The 27,102-nt window shown below is 47.0% G+C and overlaps 1 protein-coding gene across 2 annotated transcripts in view; it reads left to right on the plus strand.

Moving 5' to 3' along the window:
- ATP9B (ATPase phospholipid transporting 9B) overlaps window positions 1–27,102 on the plus strand; it is a 2,364,768-nt gene that overhangs the window by 1,086,051 nt on the left and 1,251,615 nt on the right. The window lies entirely within an intron of this gene.

Raw genomic sequence — 27,102 nt, forward strand, 5'->3', positions numbered from 1 at the left:
TTTATCAGATGAAGTATGGTCACATTGAATGGTATGAAGTTTATAGCTCCCTACAGATTGTGGTGATTTCTCTAAGAAGTGTGAGGAAATTTTAGCCACAGTTTGATGATTACAGGTCATTGCCTGTTGGAAAATGTAATGGGATCTGCACAAGGCACACCACGCTGGATTCCACTGGTGTCTAATTTTCAGAGAGGTCTGAGTTTGGTAAGGTTTCCATGGGTGCTTGCCCAGCCCATAGCCAAAAACCATTCAGCTACCCACTGAACAGAATGGATGAATTTGAAAGGCAAAATTTTGATTCTTCCTTATTGCTTTTTGGGTCCTTTCCTTTCCATGCCACAGAAGTGGCATACCATTGTTTATTAGAAGTGTGGGAACACAGAATAGTACAACATTTGGTATTAGCAACATAAATTGTCTCCCTTTTTAGCTTCTAAATGACAGTCAGTGTGCAACAAAGAATTATACCTATAACCGTTATTCCTAAACCCATTTTTCATTCTTTAGATGTTCACCACGTAAATTGATGCCTCATCCAGACAATATGACAAATCATTATAAGATGCAGCTCTGTTGATAGCTCTGGGTATCATTCAAGATGTGACTCCCTGAGAATTTGAGTTTTTAGAAGGACATCGCTTTCAGCACCAGGCTGAGACAAGAGGCAACAGTTTAGGAAAATCACAACTTCAGCTCCCCACAGCAGCTACCAAAGCAATAATTGGTTAGGAAGGAGAACAAGCAGATTTATTGGACAGCGCCTTGAGACCCTCACAGGTGAAGCAGCCACGCCAACAAATCCTGATTGATTTATAATTGTGGTTGTCACGCACCACTAATAGGAGCATTGGGCAGATTTTCTTGGTCTTGTAAGGAAATGCCATACAGGTTTGGTAGTCATCTGGCGCACACTAGATATTCTGTAGAGTTACTGTCTCTGCCCACAAAACCATGGGTCCTCCACGTAGAGCCAAGATCTCAGTCCAAGCAATCAACACTCCACAGCGTCATTTAGGCCTTGTTCGACAGAGGTGTGATTTCTGAAGTTCAACCAATTTAGAGAGATCTTGGTGTTTACTCAATCCTGTTTATATTATGAAAACCTTCAGAATAGTGCTATATATTCCTACATTTGAAGGATGTCTTGAATTACTTCCACACACTGGCAGGTGACACCATCAGCCTCTATATAACTCCATCACATCTCAGAACATGATGACATGGAGGCTGTAATAGGAGCCACACGTGCACTAATGTCACTTCCTCTTTTTTCCATGGCATCATAACACTGGTCTGGTTTTCCGCTCCTTACAATTTTTCATCTTGAAAACAAACAGGATAATGACTCGGTTCTCCTTTTAGATCTTATGACATCTCTGCGGTATGAGCAATGGGTTCGTTCTCCAACTCATACAGCCGGTCACACCCCGAATGGTATTTTCACCAATTACAATAACTTGGTGATCAAGGCAGTTCAGCCCCTCAGCTGGGCTGATCACTGGCTGATTGAGTTGAAAGCTTTTCCATCACACCCTATTGAGGTGAATAAGGGTCCCTCCCCGAGACATATACGCTGTAGGGGACTGAATAAGATCACAGCTGCTAATTGGAAAGCCACTTTGGCTACGGTATCCGAAGGAAGGCACATTACACTCCCTTCCACTGCAGAGGGTTTCCATGATTGGATTAATGATGCCCTAGACATTGTTGCACCCTTTAAAAACTGTGTCATTAAAAGAGTGAAACCATCTGCCCCCTGGTGCTCGGAAGAGCTTATGTCCCTTAGGCAGGAATGCCGAAGACAATAACGTAAATAGCGATTGACTTTCTGCAGAAATATGAACATGCCATCTTCAAAGCCAAACCCCCTTTTTTTTACTGAAACGATCAAGTCGGCAGATAATTCCTCCAGCATGCTGTTCAAAGTCATAAAGGAGATTTCTGAACCACCAGGGACACAGCTGCTAAACCCTTCCCAAGATTTCTGTGATAGGGTTATGGTCTACTTTCAGGACAAAGGTCCAGATGTAGGAAGCCTAATACCGGTCGGTAACGGCCGACATTACCGGTATTAGGCTTTTTAGATGTAGGAGGCCTAAATGAAGGATTTGGTAATTTACAGAATCTGTAATTTAAGGAATCGGTAAATTACCGAATTCTTAAAATACCGATTCGTTAAATTACTGAATCCTTAATGTAGGGAGCAGTGAAATGAGTGCTTTTCCCATTTCAGGATTCGTTATTTACCACCAACTACAAGTTGGTGGTAAATATCGAAAACCCTATAAAAAGCAATTTATTGCAATTCATGACAGTGCCATGTGGCAGACATACATACCCTTAGGGCATGTATGTGTGCCACATGTGCACCTATGCACTATTCAGTGGTGCAACAGGGTGTCAAAGTGACACCCTGCCACCCTTGAATGTGTTCCCCCTTTCCCATTCATTCCTTTGGCCTGGAGGCCCATAGGGATGAATGTAAAAGTATTTACCAAATCTTACCGATTCGGTAAAAAATACCGAATGAATACCTACATCCCATTTACCGATTCTAAAATACTGAATCGGTAAAATTCGGTATTTTAGAATCGGTAAATCTGGATTACCTACATCTGGCCCAAAGTCCTTAAGATCTTTCATGTTCTCATCCCAACTGGAGGTGAGGAAACGGTCTGTGGGGATCTCACTCAGGATTCTGTTAAGAATCTGCTTACTCACAGATCACGGTTCAGCAAATAAAGGAACTTTTGCTAGGCCTAAAATCCAGAGCTCCTTCGGACTCCTGTATGCCCTCCATACTAAAACAGGTTCCTGACTTAGTAGCAAATTTCCTGTGCAAGGTGTTCAACGATATAGTCCAATCTGGTAGCTACCTGGACATCTGGAAAGAAGCTATTGTCTCACTGATTCTCAAAAAACCTGATACTGACCCCCTAGATCTGAAAATCGTTCGACCAATCCCTCTCCTCCCTGACCCTGCTAAACTCCTGGAGAAATTCATCAACATTGAATTGATGAAATACGTTGAATTCCAGGAGATCTTGGCTCTCTCAGAATGGGTTCTGTGCTAGGCGCAGCACTGAGTCTGCCCTTATTGCGCCACTGACTATTCACACGCAGGTTGATCAGGGGGATCAGCAGTGTTGATTATGCTTGACCTATCGGCAGCATTTTTCAGCGTCTACCCGGTGCGCATGGTGCAGCCTCTGCAGGAAGTGGGAGTCACAGTAAAGGCCCTGCAGCTTCTCCACTCCTTTATGTCAAGCAGAACCCACATCGTCAACTATGGAGGCTTTAGTGCTAAGGCCTTTGGCCTTCCTTGTGGGGTGCCCCGGGATCTTCTTTGATCACAACTCTTTTTAACCTCTATGTGATGCCTTTGGGCGAGCTGGAGGTCGTTCGGATTCTAGGTGCTCTCCTATGCGGACGATACGCAAATTATTGTTTCCATCTCGAATGATTTGCAATCAGTTGCAGAGAAGTTCAGTCAGTGCATGTCCAGCATTATCCAGTGGATCATGGTTAATTCACTTACGATCAACGCAGCCAAGACCGAGGTGCTGGTATTTGGCTCACTGAAATCCATCTGATCAAACGCCTGGTGGCCTGCAGAATGTGGTCCATTTCCTGTGTCGGTCAGGGCAGAAAAAAAAACTTGGGGGTCATTTTTGACGATGGTCTTACTTTTTTTTTTATATTTCTTTTTATTGAAAACAAGGCATCAAAATATGTGCATAGTACAGAGGCGGAGCAACCCCACAAAACAGTACATCACATCGAGAATATTGGGGGGGATAAAAAAAAGGCAAAATATTTGTACTTATAAGGGTTATGGGGATACAGGAGTATCAAAAACAACATCCACAGGTGGTACACATATGTCCCCTCTATATTGATTCCACGATCCCCAAAACAGTAGCCCATTTACAAGGTCGACCCCTCGCCAGGTATACAGTCTTTTCTCTGAACATGCACCAATCCATACTTTCTTTCCACCCATCCAGCGTAGGCGACCTCTCGGATCCCCAATGCTGAGAAATATTCCGTTTGGCTATCATTGCTCCCAAAGTAGCCCACCTGGTTTGTGCCGTATTGAGATCTTTGGGCTCCCAGATATTAAGGAGACATCTCCTCGCCTCCGGTAACACTGCTATCCCCAGTACTTCATGCATGACATCATGTACCTTACCCAGTATTCCACCATAAACTGACATTCCCAAAGGATATGAAGGAACGTGCCCAGTTGACCACACCCTCGCCTACACAAACCTTCCTCAGACAGTCCCATCCAAATCAAACGTGGGCCTGTGACATACAATCTATAAAATATTTTCATTTGGACAAGTCTCAATCTAGCTGGAATCGCAACTTCCTTTGGGGAGGATACGGCCAACTGCCAATCCTCATCATCCAACTCAATACCATCATGCGTCCATTTGTCCCTTAGATCCACAAGGAGGTCTGCTCTATTATTAATCAGTTTTTTATAAATCAGGAAAATGGTACTCTCTGGCAAGTGCCCGTCTAATATTCTGTCCTCTAGCGGCGAGGAATCTCTTCCTCCACCGGCAGTGCCGACTTTAGTGTGTGACTAACTTGCGCATAGCGGAAATATTCCGTCCTACTTAACTCAAATTCAGTTTGCAATTCAGCAAAATACTTAATCCTCCCTTTCACCCAGATATCACAAATAGTAGCAATCCCTATTAGGTCCCACCTATCAAACTCCTTCGTATTCCAAAGCATGCCCAGCTTATCCGATCCGAACAGTGGGGTGGCTAGAGTAAGTCGGTCTCTCCATCTCAGCGAACTAGTCGCGTCGTGCCATATCCGCACCGCCACCCTAGTTGGCCCTGTCAAACTCTTTCCTGCAGCCCTGGCATATAAAGCTTGATTATAATTGCCACCTGGGAGTAGCCATTTATCCATCGCATACCCCGGATCTGTTGCGGGCCCGTAAGTACCCAAATTTATGGCACCCAACTGTGAAGCCCAATAATACCTCCTAATGTCATGGAGGGCTATACCTCCATCGTACCATGGAAGCGTTAATTTGGTCATCGCAATACGGGGCCTACCGGCCCATAACAATTCACGCTGCACCCCCTCCACCTCTCGAAAATAACTAGCCGGCACTATATCCATTCTGAAAGTAGAGAAAACGGGCAAGGACATCATCTTGAAAAGAGCTGCCCGTCCCAATAGGGAGAGCGGACGTTTCTTCCAACCGGCCTCGTCACTCTTTAACCTAATCAAGGGGGAAGGAGGTTTCTCTCATATCTGATTGTGGGGTCCAAAGAAATAAAGACCCCCAAATATTCAAATCCGTCCTTGGAGATCTGAATCGGACAGTTTCGCGGAGGAACGGGGGTGTCTCCACTCAAAACAAACCAGTGGGATTTCTGCCAATTCATGATAAGCCCTGAATTTCTACCATAGGAAGCCAAAACATCACAAACTACTATGAGGGATTTCCTAGGTGAGGTCAAATAAAGCAGAATTTCATCCTCATATAAAGAGATCCGGTCTTCCAACTACGGGGACCAGCGAATACGCCGAATCGAGGGTTCCCAGCGGATCCAGGCCGCCAGGGGCTCGAGAGCCAGCGCGAACAGGAGGGGAGAAAGCGGACACCCCTGCCTAGTACCCCGCCCAAGTCAAAATGGCGCCGAGACACGATTATTCACTACAACCTGGGCGAGAGGTTCCGTATACAACAAACGCACCCAACTGATGAATTCAGGACGAAATCCGAACTTTGCCAAGACTGCCCACAAGTATGGCCATTCCACTGTGTCAAAGACCATTGTCGCGTCTAACAACGCTATTATGGTCGGTTCTTTCAGGGTATGCGCTCTGGCCATAACACCATGTAACCAGCGTAGATTTAAAGCCGTATTTCAATGCGGGATGAAGCCAGATTGATCAGGGTGTATCAGCTCACTAATCACTTTAATAAGCCTATTGGACAGCAATTTGGCCAGGATCTTAGGTTCCGCATTCAATAACGAAATAGGCCTATAGGAAGCGCAGTTGGATTTAGGCTTTCCTTCCTTGTGTATAACCACAACCAAGGCTACTCTTTGATCATACGGCAATACTCTGCGCTCTCGAGCTTCCACAAACATACCTTTAAGATAGGGGGCAACCTTATCCGGCCTGAGCTTATACAACTCAATCGGGAGTCCTTTCGGGTCCAATGCCTTACCCGAATTCAGAGAACGCACTGCCAGGGCTACTTCATCCGCGGTGAGCGCACTGTCCATAAAATCGCGGTCTTCTTTAGTAAGGCACAGGAGTTGAATATCCCTCAACAACAAACAAGAATCCTCCGATGGCCGCTCCAACACCGAGGTGTACACCGTTTGAAAGTAATCGGCCAAACCATCTACTATCCCCTGAGGGTCTGTTATTCGCACTCCCTCCGCAGTCTCAATTTCCGCGGACAACTCGGTCTGCTCTATCCTTCTTATCCAACCAAGCAATCAATTCCCTGCCTTATCTCTTACATCGTATAACCTACCCTGCTGCCTCCTTCTCAAAGCTCTGGCACTATCAGTGACCAGCGCTCTATATTAAAGCTGCTTAAGATTTAGAACATGCAGCCTGGCCCGGGTCACTTCCTGTTCCAAATCAGCCTCAACGCTAGCTATCTCAGACTCCACCCGTATGACTTCTTCATTCCTATCTTTTTTAGCTCCCGCGATCAGTGACAAAGCCTGGCCCTACACGACTGCCTTAAAAACCTCCCAAAGCGAGATCGACGATGACACCGAACCCTCGTTTTCCTGAAATTAATGCTCCAACGTCTTCAACAGGTCCTTACGAATTTTAGGACTACGCAAATACCAGGGGTTAATTGGGGCCACTCTGCCTCCCGATCCAGAGGCCATCTTGAATCTGAGCCCAAAAGGCGAATGATCCGAAATGCCCCTAGCCAGGTGCGTCACCTCCATAACATAAGACGCCTGGGCCGCCGGCACCAAAAAATAATCAATACGAGAGAGACTGCCATGGGCACCAGAATGGAAGGTGTATTAACGTTGGTCCGGATGAAACAATCTCCAGCCATCAATCAAACCCAACCCACCCATAAAATCAGGAAGCTATCTTAGCGCCCGCCCGTATCTCTAGGTGGATGTCTGTCCATGACGCCGGAGAACACAGCATTAAAGTCACCTCCCACAATCAACAATCTCCTCGGGAGGTTCAGAAGGACCTTCCCCAAATCAGTGAAAGTAGTTGCCTGCATACCTGGGGGGACATAAATCGACACTAAAGAAAGAGTGTGACCCTCCCATTGCCCAGACACTGCTATGTATCTTCCCCTATCATCCTCCACAACGGTGTCTATTACCATTGGGAGAGTCTTCTTGAGAAGGATCCCAACTCCCCTGGACCCTGAAGTGAATCCTGCATGCGCAATCAGCCGATATCCCATTCTATGCATCGCTTTACATGAATTCCCTACCAAATGTGTCTCTTGCAGTAGGACCACATCAGGGGCGTGACGTTTGAGAAATTATAGAACCACACTACGTTTGATTTTATCCCCCAACCCATTTACATTCCATCTCAACACCCTCAACCCCCTACCCCCATCATAAAACATGAAAAGGGTTCGACCTCCCTCCGACTCCTGCACCACGAACATGCTACTATTCGGAACTTCAACCAGACCTGCCTGGGTCGTGCTTGCCCTTGCTGAAGTCAGTTCCTGATCCCCAAGAGGTTCCTCACCAGGTCCGGGACCCTTGGCAGGCATCAGTTGAACTACTCCTGTATTGAAAGGTGAAATCCTGAAGTTTGAGGACCGCAAACAGGCCTGTTCACGCTTGATCTCTGTTGCCTGCGACATCTGCCAACGTGAAGCTCCGGTGAACCTGACTCTTTGTGCTACAGTGTCTACCTGCGATGACTGGCAACATGAGATCTGCACTTCGCTCCACAGCAAAATTGACTCTATTGTTTCTAAATTAATTTGGAATTTTTCTTGTTTTTTGTTTTCACTTTATTACTGTTTGTGTGCTGCATAAATACCTTATTCATTGTTAAGTGGGACTTTTTTGTGCCAAGTTACCAGAGATTTAAATGTTAATTTAGTGACTTTTGTGGTTCACTCTGAAAAAGATTGTGGTTGTTGATCGAGTGGGGCTTCCCCCCAATTATTTTACAGAATGGGTGCCTGTTTGCCACATTGTTGTTGGTAGACTCTTCATGGTTCAGCAAACGTTTGGGATAATCATGATTCCATCCATTTTCTCTTCATTTTTCCCTCTGAATATCTGGTATTTTAACGTGCCCAATGGCGGTAGCCTGCTGCTAGGCCCAGGCACATGTAGCCTATTTAAATGGATAGTTATTATTTCTACCTTTCCAAATCTGTCACTCTGGTAATACTTGTATCTGTGCAAGACCCACGCACAGTTGTACAGAACAAGTGCTATCAAAACTAAATTTGCAGTGTATAGATGATCTGGGGTAAAAAGATCATTGATGAATTTAAATTCAGACACACTTATGTTAGTTCTGGAATAATAAATATTTACTGCCTAAGCGTCATAGTAGTGCAGTCCAAAAGCCTACAAGTTTTTGTCTGTTATTAAACCATACTGATATTTTTGTGATCACTGACTGACCACTGCCACTATAAAGTATTGCTGACACATTTACTCGTCAAGGGTAGTAAGCTATATACATGCAATTACAATACAATACAATTTACCATGCTATGACAGAGAAGCTGTCAAGAGCATGCCTGCACATCTTTCCCACCCCTTCACACTGTGTCTCTCAATGCTCACTGGAACCAGGCATAGACACATCCTGAATAAACTCTCTACTTACGAGGGAAATGGTTTCGTATTTCAGTGGGTTGATCTGGGAGGGCAATGGTGGTGCTGTGCGCTTACCCAAGGAGGCCAGTGGGAAAATAGTACAGCAACCAAACGTAGGCACTCAGTTTAGTCCACGAACAGTCTAGTTCAAGATTGTAAGATGAGTCTTAGTCCAAATAGTAGCTTTCCAATACTAGTAATTGGGTCTCTTAAATATATGCCCAGCAGTATATTTTTAAGGTGAAAGAAAATTGTACACCAAAACTCATCAAGTTGTATACTGGTAGAGCCTCTTTGTAACAAATCTCTTGTTGAGTAGGTATCTGATTTCTAAACCTAGAACTTTCTCCCCACCCACCTCCGTCTTACACAGAACCACCTCTCCTTCAGAAAGCAACTAAAAACTTGGATATTCGATAAGTAAAGTACCCCCCCTCCCTCAAGCGCCTTGAGACCCTCTGGGTGAGTAGTGCGCTATACAAATTACTGAACTTGAACTTGAAGCCTTGAAATATAACGCCCTGAAAAAACATGAACATCAAAACAACAAAACAACAACCCCCCAACCATTCCTTCGCCCCACACCCCACCCTGCACCCCTGCTCACGACAATTGCGCATCCCCAACTTGCATTGTGCCTGTCGCCCCATATTCTAACTAAAAACTACCAAAAAGTAAATCTGAGGAGGAGAAAGACCCACCAATTCCCCGTATGACCCCTCAACATTCTTGTGCCTACAGAACCAACATCTGTGATAAACATGTTAGCGGAAATGTTACATCAATAGTCCGTTCCCCGACCAACCCCGGTCCCTCCAGCAACTATAACCTTCTTCATTCTTGTTCTTGCGAACCCTCTTCGTCCTCCCTACTTTGTCTCCGGGGTTCATCTCGGGAAGAGAGACTATCCAACCAGTCCGAGGCAATTTCTGGATTGTCAAAAAAGTAAACCCTTTCGTCATTTTCTATCCTCAGCTTGGCAGGGTACATCATTGCGTACTTGAGTCTCCTGTCACGGAGCTTCCTTTTGACACCCATAAAGCTCTGTCTCTGCTTCTGGACCGCCTGCGTAAAATCCGGAAAGAAGCTGATGGAAGAGTTTTCATATTTTAGGGGGCCTCCAGATCTGGAAGCCTGCAGGATGGCGTCTCTGTCCCTAAAATTAAATATTTTCGCTATCAACGGCCGAGGTGGAGCCCCGATGCGCGGCCTTCCTCTGGGAACCCTGTGAGCTCTTTCCACAGTAAAAAAAATTCCCAGGCCTTTGAGCTTAAGATGGTTGGTTATAATATCCTCCAAAAAAAGATCAGCGGTCTGTCCTTCTGCTTTCTCCGGCACTCCAATAATGCGTACATTATTTCTTCGGGCACTCCCTTCGAATTCGTTCACCAGAGGCCCTAAGGGTCCGAACTTCCAATTGTAACTGCGCCACGTCATCCGAAAGGCTAGCCGTTTTAATATCCAGGAACTTAATTTTTTCACTTGTTTTCGTGAGGTTCGCTCGAATCAAGTTGACTTCAATAGAGACCGTGTCCAGTTTGTGATCCAAGGACTCCCATGCTAAACGTAGCAGCTGTTCGGGCCTCTCGCTCATTGGTCACTCTGGGCGCCCCATCTAGTCATTGAGCTCTCGCGCCATAATCAATCCCCCCCTTGCTCCTATCAATGTTTGGGATTACCTCAGTCCTCCTCCTCCTCATCGTCAGAACTGCCAATGTCATCTTCTATCAATGGGTCACAAAAGTCCCCTCGATAGCCGTTCCAGGGCATCCATATTTTGTTCCACTTACAAGGGTTTGCCCGCGCCTTAAATACCGCTCTTTCCGTCACCATCAGTGCGTCCATATTCCTGCACCATTGTGTTAAAGAAGGCGAGTCTGCCGCCCCCCATTTCTGTGCTATGTCCCTCTTTGCTACCATGATGCCTACAGTCGCCCATAGCTGACCCTGGCGCGTAAGGTCATTGGGGTCCCACACATTCAGTAAACATGCACGGGGTTCGGGGGAAGGGATACCTCCAACGCCTGGGATATGGTGCGCATTACCTGCCTCCAGTAATCAATTATAATCGGATATTCCCAGATTGTATGATAGAAAGTGCCCTCCTCCCCACAGCCCCGGAGACAGAAGGGGTGTTGTACCCTGTGAAGCTTGGGAAGAGTGGTCCTTGTGTAATATATTCGATGTAGTATCTTAAGCTGCACTAGCCTGAACCTGGTCAAAATGCCTGCTTCCTTCGGGGACGCCAGTGCTGCATTCCAATCCGTTTCATCCATATCTCCCAATTCATTCACCCATGTCTCTCTCAGTTTGCCCGTGGGGTCCGGAAGGTTGTTTACGAGCTTGCGATATGTAAGGGAGGTGGCGCTCTTGCATGAAGTCAGTTAGCAGATGGTCCTCTAACGGTGAGGCTTTGAGGACCTCTGTGCCCTCTGGTATTGCTGTGAGTAATTCGTGTCTAATTTGCACATAATGGTAGGTCGTATTGGGTCCCAGATCATAGTGTTGCTGGAGCTGGGAAAAAGGGAGCACCTCCCCGTTTGCCCACATGTCACCCACCGTGGAAATACCGATAGTGTCCCACTGCGTGAAACCCTTACTCTGCCGCAGATGGCCCAGCGCCTTAGTGTCCCATAGAGGTGTGAGTTTCGTGATGACACTTTCCCATTTCAGTGTCGTCAGTGCCTGATACCACAGCGCCACCGTGTGTTTTGTAGGGCCAATGAGTTTCTTCGCCAATCCCTTATGGTACAGTGCTGCCAGCAAGCTATGGGTGCCTATCCGTCCGGTAGGCAGGATCGTCCTGGGGGACATGCAACCAGTAGTTAATGACTTTAAGGTGCGTCGCCCAATAGTACATCTGTAGATTGGGCAGAGCTATTCCCCCCTCGTACCAGCTCCTATTGAGCTTTACATGTGCTATTCGAGCCCGGCGGTCTCCCCAAAGCAGACCTGTCACTAAGGCCGTTACTTGTAGGAAATAGCGTGGCGGCACTAAGTGGAGAATTTTCAAGCGCATATAGGAAGTGGGCAGCGCCATCATTTTGAATAGCGCTGCTCTCCCTAGCAGCGTCAGGGGCAGGGACTTCCAATGGTGCACGTTGCGTCGTAGTCGCTCCAGCGGAGGCTTTAGATTTTGTTCGTAAAAGTCAGTCGCGTTCCGGGTGATATATATCCCTAGATATTTAAATGAGGAATCCGCCGTCTCCCGTGGGCAGGCCGGGGGAAGGCTTGGCGCCGGGCCGTGCAATACATAAAGTATTGATTTTGTCCAATTAACCGTGTAGCCGGACACCTTCCTGTGGTTATCGCAGAGCAGCAAGAGTTCCGGAAGTCCCTTTTCTGGTTCTATCAAATACACCAGTATATCGTCTGCATAAAGGGAGACTCTGTCTTCCCAGCCGTTCCCCCAATCTATCCCACTGACCAGCGGAGTAGACTTAATTAGAGCTGCCAATGGCTCCAGTACCAGGGCAAACAGCAGGGGTGACAACGGGCAGCCCTGGCGCGTCCCCCTGGCCAGAGGCATCGCGCGCGAGATGTGATCGTTCGCAGTTACATGCGCCACCTGACTAGAATATATGAGTTGTATCCACGATATGAATTTGGGACCGAATCCCATGTGAACGAGCACTGCAAACAAATATTGCCATTCGACCATATCGAATGCCATTCTAGCATCCAGGGATAATAGTGCCGCCGGCTCCCATAACCACTGCGCCCGCGCTAGCACGCCGTGTAACCGGCGAAGGTTTAACGCAGTACTTCTGTGTGGCATAAAGCCAGATTGATCTGGATGTATCAGCTGCGCGAGGTGTGGTGTCTGTCTGGTAGCCAAAAGTTTCGCCAGAATCTTAGCTTCCGCATTTAGGAGCGAGATTGGGCGGTAAGATGTACATGCTGTCGGCGGTTTCCCTGGTTTCGGGAATGCTATTATTGTCGCTGTGCGTTGGTCTAAGGGGAGTATAGTATGATCCCGACTTTCTAAGTACATGGCTAGCAGCGGTGCGCTCAGTGTCTCCGACATCGTCTTGTACCACTCAATGGGGATCCCGTTGGGTCCCAGAGCCTTGCCAGATTGTACAGCTTTGATGGCCAGTTGTATTTCTTCTGTTGATAGATCGGCTTCTAGTTCTTCCATTGCCTCCGACGAGAGTGTCCGCGTCGGGACGTTGTGGAGGGAGGCCAATGCCGCCTCCTTTGTCACTACATCGTTCGGGGTATACACCGTCTGAAAGTGGATCCGCTAATTCGCCGACTATATCTTCCGGCCGTGTGAGAAGTGTTCCATCTGCTGTGCTCAACTGTAATATACCCTTACTACCACCCCTCCTCTTATCCAGCCAGGCCAGCATCTTACCAGCTTTGTCCCCTATATCATAAACCCTATGTGACGTTGCCGCTATATTGTCTATGGTCCAACGCTTCAGGAGGTCATTGTGTTGCTGTTGGCATAACTGAAGTGTATGGAGCATGTCCGGTGTGGGGTTCGCCATGTGAGCTGTATTCGCCGTGTGTAACGCTAACTCTAGTTCTGTCAGTTCTTGTCTCTGTGCACGCTTGTGTCCCGCTATCGACGTTATAGCCTGCCCTCTCAGAACTGTTTTGTATGCCTCCCAGAGAGTCGACGGAGACTCCACTGATGTCGAGGAGCCGGTACCACTCCATCTGTCTCAACTTCGGCAGGGGGGCTTATACAGGGATATTCAGAGTCGGTTGCCCCCTAGGAGAAGTGAAGCGGGTTTCCTCACCTCCTTGAGGCCGAGCCACAGCTTTGCATAAACCCCTATATTACGTCAGTCCACCGCTCTTTGCAGCCACTGCCTCACCTCCTTATAAGTGCCCCCAGAGCCTCTGTGTATTGTGGCAGCTATTACTACGGAGCTCATGCCGCTTCCCGCTGCCGGTGGCGCCGTTCTCAAGCGCACCACAGCGGACGAATTTAATGTCCAAGGTCTGGCCGTGTCTCACGGCGATCGTGCCATCTCCGTGCCCCTTCAGGCGCTTGCTCAGCCTGCAGACCCTCCGATAGCTCACCAGACTCATATGAGCTCCGCTTCTCCAACTTGTCGTTACGGCCTTCCAGCGATGCAGCGAGGGGAGCTTCCGGTATAGCCTCTCTGGGCAGCAAGCACTTCCGCCCGGCCTCCCAGGCTAATGGAGCTCAGGGCTTTCCGCCGTCACTCAGGCCTCTGTCGGTCGCGGCTTGCGCTGCTATCACCCGGTCTCGGATTCACGCCGGATCTTCTGTCCCTGGGTCTGCCCGGTCCTGGGCCTCGGGATCCTCCCTTTGAGGACTAAAAAATACCGGATTTATGATCGGATTGACGGAGAGGGCCGCTTTACTCGCGGAGCTCTCTTTCTACGCTGCCGTCATGCTCGGCTGCAAGCCACGCCCCCCCTCCTTACCAGTTTTTAATAAAAATGTGAAAACATGTTTTTTTTCATCTTAGATGGCTGCAGGTGCTTTTCCCTCCTCCTTCGTCTGCCCAGCGCTTTGACACCTTCGAGTATAAGTGCGCTCTATAAGTATTGTCCTATCCTATCCTAGTATTAAACTCTTCAAACGCTTCTTTTCATCGGACTGTCTACTGCCTCACTGTTAAGGACAATCAGTGAAGTTTTATCCACAATTCTTGAGTACTATCAAAACGCCTTTGCTCAGATTTTTCAGGAGGGCCAAGATGCAGCCAGACAGATCTTATGTTCTTGCTAGTACAGTGCTGACTCATTTGCCTGTGTCATGGGAACCAGCATCGTTATCAAACATCATGCTTGGATGCCCCCTCACCTCATTTTCCAGAGACATCCAAGTGCCCTTAATGGACATGCCCTTAAGTGGAGATTGTGTTTTGGCAAGAAAGCTGATCTGACTCTAGATCACTTCATGAACAGCACGGCAACTTCTACAAACTCTGAGCTTCTCTTCTCCTGCCTGCCAGTTCCACCAGCAGTATTTTCCTATACTCTAGGGGCCTGGCCTATAGTCAGTATAATCCTCCACAGCCAATCAGCTGCCCTTGGAGACTTGTTTAGCACTATGGGCAGAGGAGGTGCAAAAGGTGAGCAGATACGTAGCAGCATCAGTCCTCATTCTGTACCGCCAACATATCAAAACCACTTCAGTTTGCCAACAAATGGACAACAGCACCCAGTTGAGCGTGGATTCAATATTGCCTACTGGACTTTCTCTTGATCATAATCTTGTTCACCCAGTAGTTCCTAAATACTGTTTGCTTCCTGAACAAACCCTCCACATTCCCTCAAGTTTACACACCTCTGCAGATCATGCCCATATCCTTTATAGGAAGGTGCTAATGTTGCTCGCCAAGGGTGTAATCAAAATAGTAAATCGACCATCGCCCTCCTGAACACTGATCTTAAGATTTACACTAAGATCCTGGCCAAACGGCTGGACCCGTACATGCCGGGATTAGTAAACCCGGACCAGGTGGGTTTTATACGGGATCGTCAGGGGGCCGACAATGTTCGCAGGCTGGCACACTTAGTGGGAAAGGTGCAGCATTGGGATATCCCGGCCTGCCTCCTCTCATTGGACGCAGAAAAGGCCTTCGACCGGGTCGATTGGACCTTCCTGCGGGCGGTCCTCCGGAAACTGGGTCTTGGCCCTAACATGATCTCCAGGTGCATGGCCCCTTACCTCGGGCCGCAGGCCAGAATTCGGGTCAACGGCCAACTGACACCGCCGCTCTCGATTCACAGGGGCACGAGTCAGGGATGCCCGCTTTCACCGCTCCTGTTCGCCCTAGCGGTGGAGCCGCTGGCGGAGCTGATTAGGCGCACTCCTGACATTCATGGGATCCCCCACGGGGGGCGCACCAACAAGGTAGCACTGTTCGCGGACGACCTGATCCTTACTCTTACGCGCCCTCGGGACTCTCTCCCAGCGGTGCATAAAGCCCTCACACTGTTTGAGCAAGCGTCCGGCCTTAAGGTTAACCACACCAAATCTTGGGCACTTAACCTCACCATCCCCGAGGAGGAGGTCTCTTTCCTGAAGGGGGTCACGCCCTACCGCTGGGCGGACGATCACATTAAATACCTGGGTCTGGACCTCACGCCCCACCTTGACTCGTGGTCCTCGAGGAACTGGGCTTCTTGCCGCAAGGAAGTCCTGGCGGACCTGCGGAAATGGAAGCCCTTGATGATTTCCTGGCTGGGGAGGCTCAATGCGGTCAAGATGTCGGTCCTCCCCCGTATTCTATATGTTTTCCAGTGCCTACCCACCCCGATCCCGCTCCACTGCATCAGGAATCTCCAACGCGACCTCACGTCCTTCATATGGGGTGGCAAGCGACCCCGGTTTTCGCAGAAAGTCCTCATGGAACCGAGAGACAGGGGTGGCCTCGCCTGCCCAAATCTCCTCCACTACTACTGGGCGGCGCATCTTCGGTTCGTGATAGAATGGGGTGCACGCGAAAGCGACAAGCACTGGTTCCACATGGACCGAGTGGTCACGGGGCGCACCATTTGGGACCTACCTTGGCTGCCGCGTGTGGCGCGCTCCAGAAGTGCATACATGGCGGTCCCCACGAAGACGGTTCTTGACGTGTGGGACAGAGTGGCAGTGTCCAAGGGTCTAACCACGTTCCCCTCTCCACACACCCCCATTGCAGGTAACCCGCACTTCCCTCCTGCTGCCCGGACCCGGGCTTTTGAGAGCTGGACGCAAGGGGACTGCAGGGTTGCAGGAGACCTCTTTCTTGGAGGGTCACCTAAATCATGGCTAGACTGCAGGGAAGAGTTTAACCTCCCTTTAACCGCCAGCTTACAGTATGCGCAACTGCGCCACTGGACTTTGGGAGACGACATGTATCGGGCTGCTACCAGGGCATACACTCCATTCGAGAAGTTGGCACGTTCCCTAGGGGGACTGAAGCGGCTCATCTCCCAGATCTACAACATCCTGCAACACCCTACCACTCCGCCCGCACATCCCTACCAAAGGCAGTGGCAGTCGGCAACCGGCGCTGATATCACACCTTCTCAATGGGCTCGGCTGTGGACGGACATCCCTAAAACCTATCGCAGCGTCCCGCAGAGGGAAAACGCATACAAGATGCTAACGCAATGGTACTACACCCCCCTGAGACTCAGCAAAATGTTCCCCACTTCCTCGCCGCTGTGCTGGAGGTGTGGCACTGCGACTGGCGACTTCGTACACATCTGGTGGTCGTGCCCTACCCTAGCTGTCTTCTGGAAGGAGGTCCTCAGTCACATTAAGAAGGTGTTGGGTTTTCCCCTCCCTGAGGAGGTTTGCACACTCCTGCTGGGCATTCAACCCCCCACACTTAGGGCCCTCACGCGCAGCGACTGGATCCTCACCCTTCACATGTTAGGCGCTGCCAAGCAACTCATTGCTCTGTACTGGAAGCGGGCTGAGGCACCGCCGATAGCCTCCTGGTTTGTGCGCCTCTGGCAGGTCCTGACCATGGAACTGCTCACGGCGCGGATACAATCGAGGGGGGTGCGCTTCAAGGCAGTGTGGGAGCCCCTTGTGCGCCATCTGTGCTCCATCAGCTATGCCCGCCATATGCCTCCCAGACTTCGCGCCCTGCAGTTATTTGAGGACGCCCTCATCCCTGCTGACCCGAGCAGACTAGGCTCTTAGTCGCTTCCCCCAGTGCAGGTTTGCATCTCCTACCCCCGACCGGCGACTACAGTCTCTCCCCCCAGACCCCTCTCCATCTCGCTACTACTCAATCCTCTTCCGACTTTTTCTTCTTTCCTACTTGCCACTCTGGCTTCCGCCCCTCTTTGGGGCAGTTTGGGCCCCGTTGGGCCTTTTGAAAATGTGACACCACTGCTCTCCCTCCCATACGCGCCTCCCCCGCACAACGATGCATCGCCAGCATATGGCCACCTCTTGCTATCATTACCCCTAAGCCACGCGGCCGGCCCCTTCCAGGGGTTGTAGGCAGGGCGCTGTGTTAATGCTTCATCCTCCCCTGGTTAAATAAGTCTACATGCTCTTTTTTGCGCGGCCGGCCCCGACATGGGGTTGTAGGCTTACCGCTGTGTTCACAATAAAAACAGATTTGAACAAAAATAGTAAATCGAACAAATCTTGGGGTTAGGGATGAATTATAATCTTTATTTTTTTCTGTTGCTTAAATTATATCACAGTAATTAACAGCAGTCTATAGTCTTATCTTTTCAAATACTTATTTAATTTAAATCCAAATGTACAGCGGTACAAGCATTTTAATTGAGCTTGTACCTTCTTCTGATGGATTTGTAATCATAATAGTGCCTGAGGCGGAGCAGTTGATGGGATATTACTTACAGTAGTTTTTGGGCCATACGAAGGATAGAGGCCTGAGGTGGATTCTAGATTGCTGGTTGCTGAACTCATTTCTCAGAAAGGAAAAGTTCAAAATTATATCACTAGTGCAAGTTCTTCTGCCCTTGGATCTCTAGGATTGGATAGTCTCGGGCCCACAGGACATATTCTTTCATGGGACAGTACTACAGTCCTACAGTCTTTGTAGTGAAAACCAATCATTTTCATTTTATTGTCCTGCCTTTTGGCTTTACATCAGCGCCTTTGGTCTTTACAAAGATTATGTCAGTGTTGTGGCTCATCATCATAGGCCCAAGATACATGTATTCCGGTTCCTCGGTGACATGCGGTTGTAAGTTTTTTTGCCTCAAATAGTGTTAGATCTCCTGCAGAACACAATGTTGTTGTCTACTTTGGGGTTTTACATCAACAAGTCCAAATATCATACACAACCTTCCATGAGTCTGTCCTTCATTGGGATTGTTCTGTATACTATTGTTTTGAAGATGTTTCCCCTCTCCACCTGCTGATCAAGCCCTGGTGATTATGACTATGCTTGGTCTTCTAGCGTCTGCTAGCTTTATGCACCTTATGCTCGGTGGCAAATGCTGACCCTTCAATGTAACCTGTGTCCTCAGTGGGCACAGAATTGGGGGAGCCTCTTGGACAAGATTTGTATCGCTTGTGAGATGGTATAACAGAGAAGGAAACCAATCTGTTATGTGGCAGGTTGCTCCTCTTACACACTCTGGAAGTCATTGTGGCAGTGACATACATCTCTCAGCTGGGGAGATCACCTGGATAGTGTGGAGATCAGAGTGGAGCAGTGCCATAACAGAAGTCAATTGGAGCAGTGTGCCACCTGACTGGCTTAAAAGGCCTGTCTGCTTTCCACGAAAGGCAGATTGATCCAGGTACTGATGGACAAGACAACAGCTGTGTGGTACTGCAATTAAAAGACCGACATACAGGGTCACATGGCTTGATACCTTGAAGTTATGGCACTGGCTGGCACTTCACAAGATCTCGCTGTCGGTCACTCATATACTGGGATTGCTCAGCATTAGAGCAGAAAAGGTCTCCAGATGTCATATTGCCGATCATACGTGGCATCTATGCTCTGAGGTGGCACAAGGCATCTTCACCCAGTGGGGTGTGCTATTGGTAGAATTTTCCGCTATTTTCAAAAATGCTCAGTGACTCCCATTTTACAGCCTAGACTTTTCCCCTGAAGGGCCCTTTTTGTGTTTTCACCTCTACCACTGATTCCGTGGGTCTCGAAGAACTTCAGGTAGGACCAAGCACAACTCTGGTAGCCCTGGATTGAGCTTTAAGTGTCTGGTGCTCCTAACTCTGGTCACTGAACATCCACTTCATCTGTTTATTTGGGAGTATTATGAGCACTAGGGTAGGCTGCTACATGATCTACTCTTAAGAGGTTTTGATTCAATGTCGACCTTACTGCTCGCCATCCTTTCATCTTGCAATCAGTCATCCTGACTGCTTGTCATCCTGCCATCTCGTATTCAGGTCTTTGAACTTGTTTTTCGCCTGGTGTGAGGTGAAGCATACTGATCCTCTGTAGGTGAAACTGTCGGATGTTTTTTTTTTCTTGTTGTCTTTGACCCTGCAAGGCTTTGCTGTGGGTACAGTTAGAAGTTACTAATTGACCCTTTCAGCATTTCTTCATTTGTTGTTGGATCAGCCATTTTTATTCAAATTGACGGTTGTGAAGCATTTACTAAAACAGTTTTTGCACGTGCTCCCTCCTACTCCCATCATTATGCTGCAGAGGAACAGTAGAACTTCCATTTGATTGTAACCTTTCTGATTTGTGCATCTTTCAAAGCTCTTCACAGCTACACTTTGAAGATTGACAACTGTGTTTCTCTTTGCAATCACTTTTGTATGTCATGTCAAAGAGCTGTCAGCCTAGTCATTTCAGTTGTAGTATACTGCCTGTTTTCCTGACACATGGGTACTTGGGACCTGTTCAAAGGTATTCCTGAAGGTGGTATCACCTTTCCATGTGGTGTAAGTCCATCTTGCTTCTGTTATTCTTTTGTCCTCCACATCCTTGTAAAGAGGAGGAGAAGTCACACTGGATGAGACCCAAGACGTTTTTCTTAGTTTCCATGTTGATTGCACTAAGGAGTACTGGGTTAATGATCAGCAGTTTGTGGGTTTCAATGGTGCAAAAAATGTGAAGGTGTTCCAGAAATAAACGGTATCCCAATTAATTGTTCTTTGCATCAGGCTCTGATGTGGTCTGACCAAGAAAGTGATCCTGAAGGTTCTTAGGGCTCTTTATACTAGGGTGAAAGATGCAACTATGCAGCTTTTGCTAGGGGCTTTCCTGTCCTGGACTTTAGCATATTAGCCAGGTGAGCATCCTTGCATACCTGCACAAGGAACAGTTGCCTCAATTATCCAGTCTACAGAAAGGGTCATTTGCCTCTTTTTTCTTGCAAGACTTTCTGGAGTAAGTCCACTCCTTAAACTAATAGTGGGGCATTGCTTTGGTACTGATTCACATGGTGAGGAACTCATGGGTAGATGTTTCCATCAGAAGAATTAGTTACTTACATTTGGTTACACTCTTTATGATGGATACTCTAGATAACTGCAGTTTTGTCACCACCTACCGTTCTGTGGCCTGGACTGTTGTTTAGTTTTTGCACACTACCTGCACATATGTGTCTTATCAGCCATGCTTGCATCAGAAAATATGTTAAAAAAAAGAGACGAACTGACATCAGTGTGCAAGGATGGCCCTTACCTGCGGCTCCATTTTGTCATATCTGGAGGTCGAATGGCGTCAGATGGCACCACCTGCTGAGACACTGGAGCTTTTTCAAAAGTTTACGGATCCAGCCTGGTGCTTGGGTAGATTTCACAACATGAGCAATCTGCGGTTGGGTAGAAACTCCTACAGAAAGAGCATTAACAAAGTAACATTCTTGAAGCTGTCCTTTTTCGCCACAGATGTTAACCAAGGTATCAGTGCTACTATTAGTTTCATTGTAGATGTAGAGATACAGATTTGTCAGTGCTTTCATTATTGGTTAATATGTTCCCCTTCTTATTTTGGGAGTTAAATGCTAGGAAGTTATTAGTATTATGAACTCTGGAAAAACAATAGCTACTCTTGTCCCATGACCAATACTTCAGTGGTTCTAGATTTCATACAGATCAGTGAATTGTGTTTCTTACTGGGGAAAGGATGGACTGTCTGCAGTAACACCTGCAAGCACTGATGGCCAGACTGTCAGCCTCTGCTTGGAAGTATTAGAGGTTCACAGTGGCAATTGTGGCAGTTGTACCATGCTTGAGATTGCACCTTAATTCAGTATATCACTTATCATCAAGGAAGCCTATGTTTCAGAGTACAAGGCGTATTTATGTTCCTGAGACTTTCATGATCAGGTCAGCAAAGTTGTGGTGACTCAAGCCGGTCCATCTATTTTCAGGAGTGCCGCTGTGTCTAACAGTCCTGGCGGCCTGGATAACACTTGCAAGCAAATGGAAATAGATGCAATATGTGGTCTCAGGTAGAGTCTTGTCAGTGCTACAAATGGTGAGAGCTCATGGGCTAACTCCATTTCCTCTTCACTGGTTACCATCTCTATCCACAGGAAGTCTGTAGGGCATACATAAAAAGTCAGGGGCACAAAGTGATCCATCCTAGCAGCAGAGTACTAGCAGCCTGCTCTTGGAGACAGTTTGATCATTATCTCCCTAATGGTGGCTTGCCCTTGCGGATCACTTGAGTTGTATATTTTAGTCTTTGGTCTACTTCTCTATAAATACTGTGGCTTTCACTAAATAATATAAGCCAGTGGTTCTTAACCTGTGGTCTGAGTGCCATTTTTGTCCATAAGAACTACTCAGGGGGTATGCAACGGTTTAATAAAATTAAATAATATTAGAATTAGTAACTTAAAATGAATAAAGCATATACAAATAAAAAAGCAACATTGAAAATGAAAAAACTTTTTTTATATATTTGATTGTGAGTTAAACAAACATAATTTTCAATATATGAGTATTAGTATGGTGTATACCTGCTTTTTGTATTTTTTCTATTGTTTTGGAGTTCACATCATAGAAATTCCTTAGGTTGGACGGTCCCTGACTTCAAATAATGACTCAGTTGGTTTGATTCCCAAATTTCAGTAATTACTGGGTGAGTGTCGACAGCAATTGGCAAACATTGGTGGGATATTTGCAAACCTGGAGGATGCTCTTCTGCTGCATTTTCGGGGTGGGGGGGGGGGGAGGGGGGTGTCACAGTCCGGAGGCATAGGGGAGTATGTCTTCTCGATCCCCAGGCCTCCCAAGATTTTCTATGCTCTTCCAATAATACCCCAACTCCTGATAGTTCTGCAGTACACTTAGTGAAAGACAGTGCCTTTATTCATTTATCTCGTCGGTCTAGTGGGCTCTGGTTACCAGTTATCCTATGCCTTGAAGAAATGTCTACTTTGCAGCTGTGGATGATTCCATCAAAGTTCCTTCCAAGGTCGTGGCCTGAATGCCATAACTGGCTGACGCTAGGAGCCCGGGCTCTGGTCTTGGGAGCTTGGCACTGGCTGAAAACCGTGTCAATCTGGTGATGGAAATGCGCCCCAGGAGGTGGAAGGTAGAATACAGCGTATTGGCAACCCACCTTCATAGTCACACTGAGTCTCAGATCTACAGAATTCTCCTCAACAATAGCTCCCCCCACTCTCGTCATTGAAGGGGAGTTGGGCGAGAGAGCTGGGTGCTCTGGAGGTTGAGGACTGGAGAGAGGCCTGCAGGAACCCAAGAAAGATGGTAATAAGATCGGGGTTCCCCCTGGTTCAGCTAAAAATCCCGCATAGGGCCTATTACACCAGAACCAGACAATATCACATGGCGATAATAGATACAGGTAGGTGCTTTAGGGGTGCGGCAATCTGGGCACACTCGTGCATACACGTTGGGTCTGCCTGCAGCTTTGATGCTACTGGGACCAGGTGGAGGATTGGCTGATGTAGGTCACTGGGAAAGCCATCATTTTGGGACTGGCGCTGGGAATCTGGGTGGACCAAATAATACCTAAATATGCATTGCTGTGGTGTGACATAGCTCTCATGGTAGCCAGAAGGGACTTTGTCCAGCTGTGGGGTAATGTGAACACTCCCTCAATTGAACGCAGGCAACTAACTTAGACTACTGTATGGAGGCCGAGAAGTAGAATTAAGATGCCTATGGCTGCCTGAGGAAATTTGTAGAGATTTGGGGCCCATGGCGGGACCTGGACTAATTAACACTGCCCCACCCACCTCGCGGGGGCACCAGACGAGGATGAAAATGTTAAGGGCATGTTGAGTACGGTGTGAAGTGTCTTCAGACTCCTAGGGAAATGAGCATTGGGTCTGGGAACTGGTCCGCTGGTCTAGTTTCTAGAGGTTTAAAGGGGGTCATTTCAATGTGTCGAATGGATCTTTTTAGCTACTGCAAAAATAAATGTTCTAATAATAAGAGTAATAAAAAAACTTCTTGCAACAACTCATGCTTGGCAAACCCTTCACCGGGTTTGCTCCTGACATGGAAATTGAAATTGAGGCTGCTGAGAATGTGCTGCTCCCTGTAGGTAGTTATATGTGTACATAATATCAGGCCTTTGGCAATTTTTGCCTGCTATGGCAACCACTGGAAGACAATTGGTTATTTTGGACAGAGGCCTGCATGCTTGATTCTGTGGTTCTTTCTCCCAGGTGTTTAAAGTGAGTGGTTACTTGTGGGTATGTTAGTACACATCCAGCATACACAGTGAGCAATGGAACGGGCATTCAGAGATTCAAGGGCATCAGTGAAAGCTACGTTTCCTCTCTATGCCATATGTCTGCACTGTTTCTAGCACGAATGCCCAGTTATTCATTCTAGTTCCTTTTTGGAACTATATTTGGTTGTCTGGGTTCTCATAAGTCCCACTTTGAACTGTTGAACTCCACATTTTAACCTTGTTCTTGTCTAAGGTGATTTGTTTGGTTGGCATCACACCTGTCCAGTATTAAAGTGTTTTGGAGCCTTATCTTGCCTTTTTTCCAGACATATTGGTCTTTCTACTATGTCTGAGCTTTGGTCGCAAAGATTATCCACAGTTTCTATTATGGAAGGAGATAAATGTCTATTGCCTTTTGCTTTCACCTTTCCTTGGCTGAAAAGCAGGTTTTGCAGTCTGGATATGCACTGGGCATTATTGATTTCTTTAAGAGTGGTACACTGTGTCAGTCCTTGCTTGTGACACTGCCAGTAAAGGTAGAACATTGCTTTCTGTGGTTGTTGGGCTTGTCTGACCATCTAAAAGTGTGAGTATGGAAGGTGAGATCCCATTAGCTCTGCTAGGCATATAGAGGCATTGTGGGTTGGGAGCAGCCCTGCGGCGCAAGCTCTGTGGGGCTCTTATTCAGGCCTCCCATCACACATTAGCAGGTTAAATTTAGAGCATGCCCTGGGTTGTTATTTTTAGGCAAAATGTGCTGGAAACTATCCTCCTGCAGTTCTGTAATCTATTGGTGTTAAGATATAAAATCTAGAAAGTCATTGGGGTCCAGGTTATAGGGGATAGTGCAGCACTGAGCCTCTTGATAGGTCTGTACATCCTTATGAAATAAGAACTGTGACAATCAAGATGGAAACGGTGGTAATGGTCCGATTACTTACTGGTAATCTATACTACTGACCCTTCTTGGGCCTTCTATGGGAAGGTTTGTTGTTTAACTTGGTACAACAAACGAAGGAGCCATGGAAGAGGGGATTTGTTATCAATGCATGCAGAAAAATGAAACCTTTTTCTTATGGAATATGTGGAAGAGCAGTATACATTTCAACCTGCAGAACTGTGAGAACAGTCTGTCTCTGTGGAAGAAACTATGCCTTACTATTTCTGTGTGAGGGTTTGTCTCATGAAATATAGACTGGAACAATGAAAGCTGGAACTCCGAGTAATCAAGAGTACTAGTAAATAATAAACTATTGCAGAGGAGAAGGCAAGATTGGTTCATATGTCAGATTGTATTCCATAGTTGACATTAAGAGTCGGGGATTGTATGGCCTACAATTAGACAACGTGCAGTTAATTGAAGAGTTTACTAAACTGAATTTCTCCTATGTGGATAGAAGCAAATTTTGTCTGTGGCATCTATGACCTCAAAAAAACAATTCCAACCATAGATATTTGCCTGATATCAATCAGAACCTAAAAGTCGTGATAGCTGCTTTAAGATTTATTGATATATGGCATTCATAACATCTCGGACGGAATGAATTTACTTTCTCATCTGGCTGGTATTACCACTTACGTGGATTGAATATTTTATTTTAATTAATCTATAATTACGATCTGTTGCATATTCCCAAATAGAAATAAGATGCATTTTAATCACTCCAATGTGAATCTCAAGAACAAAAGTGCAAGTCACCTGTCGGTGAGAATGGGTGTGGACAAGGACATCCTTAAACATAGAGCAACCAAACTCTACATGTAGATGACAATATGAGATTTTAAGAAAGACAATATTGATCCAGCACTGTAACTTATTGTGTGGATCTGATGATGGATGTTTTATATAAGGCAAAATGTACCTTAATGAAGTTTGAAAAAACTGTAAACTAGAAAGAATTTACGAAAAGGGCCTGATGCATGAAATTAAGATCAAAAAGCTATTTTGGAAAAAGAGCTTAAAGCTGCAAGAAAAGGTAGATGATCCAAATGGAAAGGTCCATTTTTTTTAACATGCTCTGAATGCAGAAATCTTTAGCGCTTTTTATGTGCATTATGGGGAATTGGGGGAGACTGAATTGTTAATACTCACATTTAATTGAAATTGGTACATGTAATATTTGGGAATTGTGTTGTGTTGGGGCACTTTCTGCACGGCTCCTCGGGGGGCTGACTCCACGCTACTGCTGCGTATCCCGGCACAGTTGCAGTCGGGAGCAGCTATTTTGGACGTGACACTCTTCTTTCGCGGTCAGCGGTCCAGTTGTTCTCACGCAGCATATCGGCATTGGCCATACCCTATTAAAATGTGCTTGGTGAGAACGCGCAGGGGGCACGCCTAAGACAAGCCCGTCTGCACCCGTCAGTGCTAAGGCAGTGATCAGGGCGAGCCACTCTGCTGGTTTTGCCCAGGATAATAGTAATAGAATGATTATCCAGTATTCGTGCGCTGAGCTTAAGTCACACAGAATTCCCGCTTGTCCTACTCATAGGAGCAACCAGCTAGGGCCTATCAGTAGCACTGGCTGCACTGATTGTGGGTATCGTTTCACCATGAATTTGCCCACTGACACTATGATCATTTGTTCGGGTCCTCAGGGCACCATTAAGGCTTGTCTCATGAATGTTAGATCTATGAGGAAGCACTTCATTGACATAACAGATTTGATTACGGATAATCAGTTAGATCTCCTATTCATCACGGAGACCTGGCTTGATATCTTTTCCAACCCAATTGTTGCATTGGCTACCCCGGTGGGCTATAAAATTCATCGCCTGGACTGCCCAGCTGGTAGAGGCGGGGGTTTGGATGTACTATACAGAGACTGTTGATCTCTTTGCTGCGAAACCTCCACCTTGTGGGGGTGGTGTGAGGCTCTTGACTTTTGCTTGCAAATATCTCCGCATTTCACTTTAGGGGGGTCTTTGGCATATCGACCTCTGGGGCCAGCTAAGGCATTTCTGGATTCTTATGAGGACGCTTTGGCAGAGAGATCACTACGCTTGCTTCTGGCCGATTTTAACTTGCATCTGGATGTCACAGACTCGGCGGATTCGGCTGCTTTTCTTGAGATGCTTCAGATGGCTCAGCTCTCTTAATGGGTGGAACATCCGACCCACCCAGGGGGGCATACTCTTGACCCCATATGTGCTAATTTCCAGATATCCGTGGTGAAGCCTCTACAGGTCGCTTGGTCGGACCA

The sequence above is a fragment of the Lissotriton vulgaris genome, chromosome 4_1 (genome assembly GCF_964263255.1).
Source record: "Lissotriton vulgaris chromosome 4_1, aLisVul1.2, whole genome shotgun sequence".
In the NCBI taxonomy this organism is placed as follows: Eukaryota; Metazoa; Chordata; class Amphibia; order Caudata; family Salamandridae; genus Lissotriton; species Lissotriton vulgaris.